Below are 6,871 nucleotides of genomic sequence, written 5' to 3'. Positions count from 1 at the left end.
CCAAGTCACATCTTTTGTGGGATCGTTGGGGGTGCTGTCATTCATGTACCAGCTGATTGACTTGTTTGTACCCCAGCGGTCATTCATGCCACGATGTTTCTGATTACAATACAGTCTGCGCATTGGTTTCTCTTTCTGCTGGCTGTATCATTCTTGTTGGGCCTGGTCATTGGCAGAACAGCCCCCTGCAAGCTTCCTGCCATGCATTCATTAAGCTGATGCTCTGACATTTGCATTAGCTGCCTCCTGGTTTTTCTATTCATTTTAAGATTATATTGATCTACAACACTAAGTGGCCCTGTCTTGCCAGTCCAGTAAACAGACTCCCACCACGTCAGACAGTGTCAATGTTTCAGCCCATAGCAGTATTCAGTGGTGGTACCACTGCCACCAAGAACTGGCTCACAGCCCCTACATACTCAAGGTGCTGCATTTTTTCACCAACCTACTCCACCAAAAAATCTACATCCAACTCATTCACATTCCAAGCAGGCTACTACGGGGGTCATCTTTATTCTCTGGCCCAAGAGCAAGGTGGCAGGTTATTTCACTGGCAGAATGTTTCAACTGTCTGGTATATTTATCATACTCATGGATTAATTGCCAGACTATCTCTCAATGTGGTTTTATATTTTAAAGAAATGAGAAGATGCCTAGAAGCTTGCTTGGATGAAAACTTTTATACAGATATTTTATCCTTAAGTACAATCATACTTGCAATGGTTTCCTAAATTTAGAAGAGCAAGCAACCTATGTTTTCAAATCCAGGCTGTCATCTTAAAATCTGTCTTGTCATCTTAAAAATAATCTTCCAGCAGTAAAAAAAATGGCAGACATAACAACTTAGAAAGTTTTCTTTTACTCCCTTATTCACAAAACTGAGATCCTGTTCCTGTTTTCAAATTTCAATGCTTTGTTTTGAAAAAATACAAAACTTTTTTTTAATTTCAAATTTATGAAATTTAAAGAAAATGGACAACCACTTTTTTAGAAGCTTTTGCAAAAAAATCACTTCTGGATCAAGACAACACCTGAAAATATAAACCTCAGTTTATTTCTTTGGCAGTTTTAACAACTTCAAACTGAATAAAAGGATTTACAATCAAATATTCAGTCATCTTGCCAATTTAATTATTAGCAAGGGAACTGAAGTCATCAAACTTAAAGGAAATTCCCTCATATTGAGATTGGAGAATCTTGTTATAAAATAACAAATACAGGCCGATGTTATGTACAAGAGGAATTGAGATGTGAAGTTTTAGGAAAGGGATGAAAGCTTTCCATTTAAGAAAATGTACATACACACGTGCCTACACACTGCACACACGCATACAGTTGTAAAAGGAGATATCTTAAATAAAAAATTGCTAATCATTGCTTCAGTAATAGTACCTATAATTAATATACATAAGCAATGAATAATGTCTACAGATCTATCCAATTTACTATTGTTGGAGAAACACTGTTTAACTCTCATTTTAATTACCTAAATAGACAAAAGAAATATTTATATTCAAGAACCCTTCAGCTGTGACTTAATCACACTTTGATTACAAGCTAAACTTGAACACAAATGATTAGAACTACTCCAAAAATTAACAAAAAGTTTGCAAGACTCTCATGCATTGATCTGACATCCTAAATTCAATGGAAGCACCTGTCAGTGCTAATTACCTGCTGCAAAATTCAAGCCATGAGTTCAAAGGCATTTTTCTTCACATTGGTGCCATGGCATGGCAAATTACAGACTATGTGGTATTCACGGCACTATGGGGCATTTTCAAAAGTGACCCATTTTCAGTATGAAATTAAAATTTCGGTAAATGAAGCGTAGGAATGTAGCCCCTTCACAGAGGACCTGCTCATGTGCAGAGACAGAACAGCATGTCATGCCCCAAGAGTGTTACATGCCCTTGTGCCTTTCCCTTCTGCAAGATACTGAGTATGTCACCTTCCTTTCCCACCCTTCCCTGTCATAATTCTTCTTCTCTGCTCTTAAAAAGAGAAGAAATTCTTCTTGACTTTCACTACAGATACAGCCATACATGGAGCAGCTGGTGTGAAAATGTCACACGTGTATGTTCAAGCACAGAAGTTCGCAAACCATCTGTCCATCTGCGTTCCCTCACAGTCTCTGTTTTTGTACACACACATACATATATATGTGTGCGTGTCTGTGTATATGTATATATATATATATATATATCTATTCACCACTGACACAGAGCTACTTTTGGGTCCAGATGGGGACAGAGATATGTTTGCAGATGAACATGGATAAAATGTTACGCGCTATCCCACGTACTTATGAGAAGTCTCTTGGTCAGAATGGACTCAGTTAAAAAAAAGATTTTCACCCATGTCTAACTGCAGTGTAGCCAAACCGAAGGAATGATACTATAAAATGTACGGTATTTAAATAACTGACTTCAATGAGACTACTGTGTGTGTAGAATTATTCACATGTGGAAATGTTTGCCGCTTTGGGCCTCAAACCACTTCAAATTTTTCATGCCACATCCTCTTTTAACACAGTTCACCTTTCTTGAAGTTTGAGAGAAATCAAAATCAAATACAACATATTTTTGTAGATTTTTTTTTTTACACATTTAACTTTTCAAAATCTCCTCAATTTCTTTTTTTTGGCTGACAAAATGCAAAGTACTCTTTTATTTACAACCTTCAACAATGACTGTGTTTTCTTTCCAGAAAGTGTAAACCTTTCCCTGTTTCTGTTTGGTTTTTTTTTACCACCTGCAGATGCAGGCATGATCATAATGAAGTATCCACTTCCCTTTCATAAACAACTAATGTTTTTTAGTTTTAAATAAGCATTTGTAATTTCTTGCAGAATGATACATTCTTCATTAGACTCGATGCATAGAAGTGTATATGCATATATAAATATTAAAATATTGAAAATATATCCATGTAAATTTAAAAATAACTATTTCAATAAAGAATCTATACATCCATGTACAAAAAATATGACATCCATATGTACATGCATGTGTGTTTGTATGCCTATATACGCATACAGACATCCATGTATATATATGTCGATATTCATTTCTTTACAGAGGACTTTGCTAGAGTTTGCTATACAAAACAGACACGTATTCAAGGCAAGGTATCTTACTGTCATTTAAAACCTACACACATATTTTCCATCAAAGAATAGATGCATCATTGAAATGACCATGGTCTTTAAACTTCTTTATTTCTACATAATCCATACGCTTGTGTATTTGCATACACCTAAGCAGAAACTACCCCTGTGCTAAATCTGGGTTTGCAATAACTGAGGTAGGTAACTGACAGATAACAGATTCTTACACATACAAAAAAAATGACCCAGTCACACATTGCCAACTGCGTGTTTCTACTGCGTATGCAGGCGTTACATTTTTTGACACGTCTTTACAGTATGTTGCAATGATTTGTTGTTAAGCAGATGCATGGATTTAGATTAAATCCTGCAGACGTGTAACATGGTAGGATATTAAAACTAACAACCTGGCAACTGCACAAATACACTTGCATTTGCTGGCAAAAGGGCTTCCTCTCTCCAGAGCCTGCATCAAGCCCACTGCAGTGGAGAGCGCTGGCCTCTGCATGTTTTTGCTCTAACCTGGGGCAGGACTGACCTCCTCTCCCTTGTTTGCATGGTACCCGATCTTCTTGACAGTGTCCCTTAAACACCACCAAGTAATCAATAGTAACAGTATAGCTAAAAGCTCATACATGAACTATGCAGGTGATATAGCACTCTTCTCCATGTCAAAAATTTTTTAAAAATGGTCCTATAATTTCTCCCCTGCCCTCCATGGATCCTTCACAAGATCTCCAAAGTTATATTCAGAGTTCTATTCAGGTTTATCTTTTCTCTGGTTTTATAAAATGCCTACCACAAAGTAAGGAGAATCTCCAACTCAGATTTTCTCCCCCTAACCTCAGGGGGAGGAGGTTCTATGTGTTCATTAAGTTATGCATCTGCATAAGTCTGATTTCAGTGGGAGGTAAAGTTGGAGGAGGAAAATATTAGTTAGAATGGAACTAGCCAATGTTTGATGGAATATTATTTTTGCATATTTTGTGATTAGAATAAAATGTGTTGAATGTATAGGTGTTTTGAGCAGTATATAATGATATTTCAGTTGATCAACCAAATCACAATGATGACTTCTTGCTGAAATATGGTTGCGTTTTGTTCGTTTTTTTTTTTTAATTTGGGAAGAACGCATTTTTACTGCATGTCACCAGTTTTGCTGTGATGATTGTTAAACTTCTCAATTTAATGAGCAAAGCTAGTAAACTAAGGAATAAAAATTGGGTTGGTTATTTATTTTATAACGCTGAGAAACTGGCTGACAGTTTTAGCTTTTCCCCTTAGAGATGCCAGAAACAAAAAGCTTTTTCTTATCTCTGTCTATACTAGACTGTTTAAATTTGTAGTCTAGATTTCAGCCAGAGGGAAACTGCCATCTTTTTAAGTTCATTCTTAAATTTTGTGTGTGCACACATACATTAAAATGTTAAAAATCTGGAGGGCTAGCTTGGAAATAATTTCAATCACTCTGTAAGTAAAAGATGTGATACAAAACATCAGAACTTTTCCTGCATTTGTGGATTTAAGGTCTTTATCCTTTTGAATTGTTTTAGAAATAAAAAAAGGAGTTGCCTTCCACAATCTATCCTACAACTCAGTATTGACGCACTGCACCCGGCACAACGATCATATAATTTAATGAGTTAATATGTATTTACAGGACAGGTAGGAAAATATTTTTTCTCACAATGTAGCCTCCCTAGAATTCCTTAATTGTAGTAAATGAAATTAAACACAATAAATGGGCATCCATACTTGCCTACATCAAATTGCCTACATCCTATGAGTTGTTATAAATAAAGCCCAATTTCAAATGAACTTGCTGTCAGTTTCTGGAAATAGAACAAGTTCTACCTGGTAGTTCAGATTTTATATTGTTTTATATCTTACACAAACCATATGCCAGAGCAGTACATACATTTCAGGGCCTGTTTAATTTTCTGATTCCAATATAACCTTAATATCTTGTCACTTTTGCACATATAGCGTATAATACCGCAGACAGCGCTGGGTCATATGGAATAGGGTAAGAGGAGAAGAGCCTCTACTCTTTACCATCAAAAGTAATACATAATCCTTCTCATTCATTCTTCAGCTCAGTATTTTGAGAAACCATTTCAGATACTTAAAGCTGACATCTTTGGCTTTCAGTTGATTTACAGATCACGCAAATCCCCACACTACAGTAAATCTTAATGCAGATTTTCTGTTTTCCAGTGGGAAGCATAGGAAGTTTTCCTTGATTTTCTTGATTTTTACATCATTTGCATGAAAATAATCAGACATATGAAAAGAGAGATATTTTAGGAGAGCTACGTTTGAACATTATGCAAACGTTTCCCATGCTTCATGTTTGAATCCTGGTGGACTTGATTCAAACTCAGAGATATTTTACCCAATGGCTTTCATCCAGAATTAAAACTTCACTGAAAGATACATGAATTTAAAAACCTGCATTTAAACTGATGGAAACAAAAGAAATTACATGAAGGATTTTAAAGACAGATGTTTTATAATATATTTTTGTAATGAGAAAAACACAATCACACAAATGATGAAAGGAAGTTAATAGATAATTCAGTACATCATTAATTCAATAACTTTGAGCTCTAAGGACTTTACCAGTTTTTAAGCACAGCCATTTGATGAAAAAGAAAAAGGCAAGCTGCAAACTATGTGTCCACTGGTATGCCCATCAACAAAAGGAAAGAACAGTTTTCTTGTGAGAGTGAGAGGTTTCATATTCTTTCAGCAACCATGTGCATAGGAGACAACCAAAACAGACCCCTAACAATGCAGGGGTCTTGGTCTCACACTTTTATTAGGAGAGCCAGTCTCACTTGTAGCTTGACATAAACCAGGATAACCTTCAAAAGCAACTCACTGTCATTCATGAGGAAAAGAGCTATCACCAGATGGTACAACCACCTCAAACTGGGAAAGTGTCAGTTATCAAGACTGGCATTCCACACTCACACTTGTGTGTGACAAGAGACATTGTGCATGGTAGGTAACCACAGCCCTTCCTGCCAGCCTCTGCCAGGAGAGGTGTTCGTTCCCTTTCCAGCACATGCTGGATCTTTCCTATATGATAGGTCACCACAGCTCCTCACTGGGGAAACCCTCACACCATAGCAGAATCCTCGTGTGATTTCCAGCAGTTTCATATATTCCGTCAGGTACACAAGCATGTTGAGCTCAGCCCCATACACGTCCCTCAGGAATTTACACTTCTCCTTCGCTTCTGTAGCTGAAGACCAAACGCAATTCCTTGTGCACAAGAAATAGGATGCAGGCAGGGTGGGAAAGACCAAAGAACCAGGCACAATGGGGCTAGGTACAAGCAAAGGCTCCCAACCTGCTCTGTGAAGAACACGCATACGCACTAAGCTTTCAGACCATTTTCCCAAATGTCCTTCAGCTGCTGTGCCCGCAGCGACCGTGACCCTCAGGCACAGCCCCCAGCAGAATGTGACTGCTGGGCCTATTGCTCCTGCTGCTTTGGCAGCTGCACATTTTAGAACCAATACATTAAGGATTTGGACCTGTGGCTTCTAATGCTCACGCTCACTGCTGCATCACAGAGATTTTGCTGGCTCTAAATGTTTCCCCTTCCACCGTAGACTGATGCCTGGTGGATTAGGAAGGCTTTCTAGTTCTTCACTGACTTAAGAACTGAAGCGCAACTAAACTCTGCTAAGCACATATGAAACTGTATTTGGTTTTGTGGAGAAGAGCTAATGGTAGGCTAGAGCCCACAAA

Source organism: Merops nubicus, unplaced genomic scaffold, assembly GCF_000691845.1.
Source record: "Merops nubicus isolate BGI_N331 unplaced genomic scaffold, ASM69184v1 scaffold10668, whole genome shotgun sequence".
In the NCBI taxonomy this organism is placed as follows: domain Eukaryota; kingdom Metazoa; phylum Chordata; class Aves; order Coraciiformes; family Meropidae; genus Merops; species Merops nubicus.
The sequence above is the reverse complement of the archived record's forward strand: the minus strand, read 5'-3'. Positions refer to the sequence as shown.